Below are 4,221 nucleotides of genomic sequence, written 5' to 3' on the forward strand. Positions count from 1 at the left end.
ACCAACACAAATTAGTTATCATGTATTATTATGTTTATATTTTGCTGTGTTTCGTTTTCTAAAATTTTAGCATTTAGGTACTATAATTTTACTTTCTTGTAATCTGATTTTAGTAATGAGATTATGCTATCCTCAAGAAAAGATTTGGAGAGTAAGTTTCTCTTTTACTCCTCTGTGATAGGATTGGCACTTCTTTCCTGAAATTTTGATGGAATTCAACAGTGAAGCCATTTGGACCTTGGCCTGCTTTTCTTACTTCCTTTCCTCTTCTTTCTCTTCTTTCCTTCATTCCTCCCTCCCTCCCTTCCTTCCTTCATTTTTCTTCCCCTTCCCATCCTTTCATTTTTTTGGTGCACAATGACATTTAATTATAGATTTATTTTTTTTCTATTTCTTCTTGTGTCAGTTTTGCTATTTCAAGGTATGTATTCACTTTATTTAAATTTTTAAAATTACTAAGCATGCTTATAACATTTCTTGTGTTCTGTTTAATGTGTATAACCTCTGCAGTGATATTGATATTTTCCTTTCTAACATTATTTTTGCACTCTCTCTCTCATTTTAATTGCTTTTACTATAGGTCTTTTTATTTATTTTTTTAGTGTATCCAGGTAACAGACTCTGACTTTGTTGATCATTTTATATTAGTTTTATATTATTTAATAATTTTGTAAATTATTTCCATCTTTTTCTTTCTTTGGGTTTAATTTGCCATTTACTTCTAAAATTATTAGATACATGGTTAAATGATTGACTTCTAGTTTCTTTCTTTTCTAATATATGCGACCAAACTTATAAATATCCCATTTGGCAAAAGCTTTACATGCATGTTCATATATGCAGGCTTTTTTTGGTTGAAAATATTTAAAATTTTCTATTGCTAGTTATTCTTTGACCTATGGGTTAGTTATAAAAGATTATTTTTAAATGTTCACACATAAGAGTATTTTCTAGTTTTTTGTTACTTATTTTTTTAATAATTGTATTGCAATCAGAGTGTATTCTCCATATAATTTTGATCCTTTGAAATTTGTGATGATTGTCTTTATGGATCATTAGTCAGTCAATTTTAAAAAAATGTTCCATGTATGTTTCAAAAAAAATATGTATTCTGCAGCTATTAGGTGTAGTGGTCTACATATTTCTACAAGGTTAATTTTGTGAGTATTGTTATTGAAAATTTTCACATCCTTACTAAATTTTCAGTTTGCTTGTTTTATGTTTTTTGATTTTTATTGATGAGAGAGTTATATTTCAAATATCCCACTAGGATTGTGGATTTGTCTTTTTCTCCTTTTAATTGTGTCCACATTTTTTAAATATATTTTGAGGCTATGCTCTTAGGTGCATTCTAACTTGAATTCTTGGTGAATTGAAACTGTTATTTTTATGACATTTGAACTTTTCTTGCCTTCAAGTCTACTGTGTCTTCTATTAATACAGGCAAACAAAATTGTTTTTCTCTTTTTGATCAATATTTACATGTTATCTTCTTCTCCATCCTTTATTTTCAATGTTTCCAAATTTATTATAGTATTTTTATTATATTTTAGGTATCACTTACTATAGAATATAGTTGAATTTTTTAATACAGTCAGAAGTTTTTTCTTTTATTTAGAACACTTACTACATTTATATATTATATACTAGCTGATATATTTGAGTGTAAAATATTTTATTAAATGCTTTCTATTTTTTTCTGATGATCTAAGTTTCTTTTTTCTTTATATACATGTAGTGTTTGTTTTTTTTTTTTTTTCTTTTTGCGGTATGCGGGCCTCTCACTGTCGTGGCCTCTCCCGTTGCGGAGCACAGGCTCCGGACGCGCAGGCCCAGCGGCCATGGCTCACGGGCCCAGCCGCTCCGCGGCATATGGGATCCTCCCAGACCGGGGCACGAACCCGTATCCCCTGCATCCGCAGGCGGACTCTCAACCACTGCGCCACCAGGGAGGCCCACATGTAGTGTTTTGAAATACATATTTTTTAATTTTATCATTTTGTCTTCTATTAGCTTGAAAGTCATATATTCTTTCACTGTTTTGTTAGTGGCTAGCCTAGAGATTAGAACATGCATTTCTCAGGTTATCAAGGACATATTGATTGGTGTTCTTACCTTCTTTTCAGACAGTGCAAGACATTTAGGGCACTTTAAATCAATTTCACTCTCCTTATTCTTATGTTATTGCTAAAAGTTAATTCTAAATATATAAACACAGGACACTATTTTTTACAGTTGATATTAATTTTCATCTATTTATGCTTTTCATTTCTTCCTGGATCTCTGATCTTCCATCTGGTGTTAGTTTCCTTCTCTCTGAAAATCTCTTTTAGCTCTTCTTTTGTACAGGCATGTTGGTGATAAATCTCTTAAATTCTTAATATTTGTCTTAAAATTGCTATAATTCTCTTTTAGTTTGAAAGGACAATTTTACTGGATATAAATTTCTCAGGAGGCTGTTATTTCATTTTAACATTCAATATTTTTTTAACAACAAAAAATATCCCATTACTCTCTGCCTTCTATTCTTTCTTCTGAGAATTTAGGAAATTTGTGTTTTCCTTCTTTGGAATTATGTTTTTAAAGATTTTTCTCTTAATCTCCTGTTTTCACCAGTTGTAATATGATATCTCTGGGTGCGAATTTATTTTTATTTATTCTAATTATAATTATAGACTATCTTGAATTTGTTTGAGATCTTTCATTGGTGTTGCAATTTTTAGCCATTATCTCCTAAAAACATTAGTTCTCTTCTATTCTCTCCCTCTTTCATTCTTCCTCCCTCCTCCTCTCCCTCCTTCCTTTTTTCTTCTGGAAATCTAATTTTACATGGATTAGGCTTTGTTGCTCTGCTCTATTTCAATTTTTCTATTTGGTACTGTTCTGAAAGTTTTTGTCTAATGTATTTTTCAATTCACTAATTATCTCTTCCATTTTGTCATTTCCTGCCATTAATCTCATCCAATAATTGTCTAAGTCTGTCTATTTGTTGTCCAACTCTAGACTTTCAATTTGACTTTTTTCTTTTCTTTCCCATCTCCTTTCTCTTTCTTATCCTCCTCCTTCTCTTCTTCCTCTGTCTCCTCCTCTTCCTGTTCCTTCTTTCTTCTGTTCCTTCTCTTTCTTCCCTTCTTCCTCTTCCTCTTCTTTTTCTTCTGTGTTTCCATCTTTATCTTATAGATGCCTTCCAAAATTCTCAAATATTTTAGATTTTTATTTTGTGGAACAGAGTAAACGTAGCTGTCACTTTCAAATCTCTTTCTGATGATTCCAGATTCTAGAACACCTATTAAACTATTTCTCCAGGGTTTGTTCATACAGTCTTGAGTTCTTCATGGGCCTGACGATGTTTTTGCCTGATATTTTATTTGAAAATTGTTTGTAGAAATACTTTGAAACATGCATGATTTTATCTTCCTCCAAAATAATTTATATTTTTATTTGACAGGTACTGGGGTTTTCTGGCACTCTAATACAATCTTAATGATATTCCTAAAATTAAGATGATTTGAAGTTGATTTGAAGAATCTTCAAGTAGATAGATTTTTATATTTTACCCAGCTTTTGTAGTCATCCTCAGCAGGAAATTTTAACCAAATAAACTAGTGCACTGTAACCAGAAGCCTGGACAATAACATTTCTCCCACATTAGTACCTAATGATTATGAGGTGACTCTATTACCCTTAGTCCTTCCTTTTGAAAAGAGGAAACTTACTGTCTTTACTCCAGTTAAGAATGTATACTTATTAAAACCCTCTATATTATGATGGACATTAATTAACTGCTTTAACAATTTATATATCTCTCTGTTCAGTCAAACATAAATTATTTCCAATTTTGTGGGTGTCAGTTAAAAGAGTCTTGAATTTCCCCATGGATCTGAGCTACCCATTAGGGAAGTTAGTGCATTTCTTAAAAAACAGCAAAATATATGATTGGAAATTGGGTGTACTTGGGATTATCTCTTTCCTGAAATTTATTTAGAAAATATAGACTTAGTCAGGAAAATGTTTATGCCTAATAGAGAAAAGAGGGTTTTTTTTAATCCGCTTTTAGAAATGGTTTTAAAATAATTTAAGAATGACTTTCAACATTCTTCAGGATTTGCCTCCTACCCATTTATTATAGTGTGAGCTGGTGGTGAGCACATCTCAGAAAAACCTATTTAACCCCAAAACAAATATAGAATATTGTATACTGGACATATATTGCATACTGAA

The sequence above is a fragment of the Mesoplodon bidens genome (genome assembly GCF_964165515.1).
Source record: "Mesoplodon bidens genome assembly, chromosome: 3".
NCBI lineage: Eukaryota > Metazoa > Chordata > Mammalia > Artiodactyla > Ziphiidae > Mesoplodon > Mesoplodon bidens.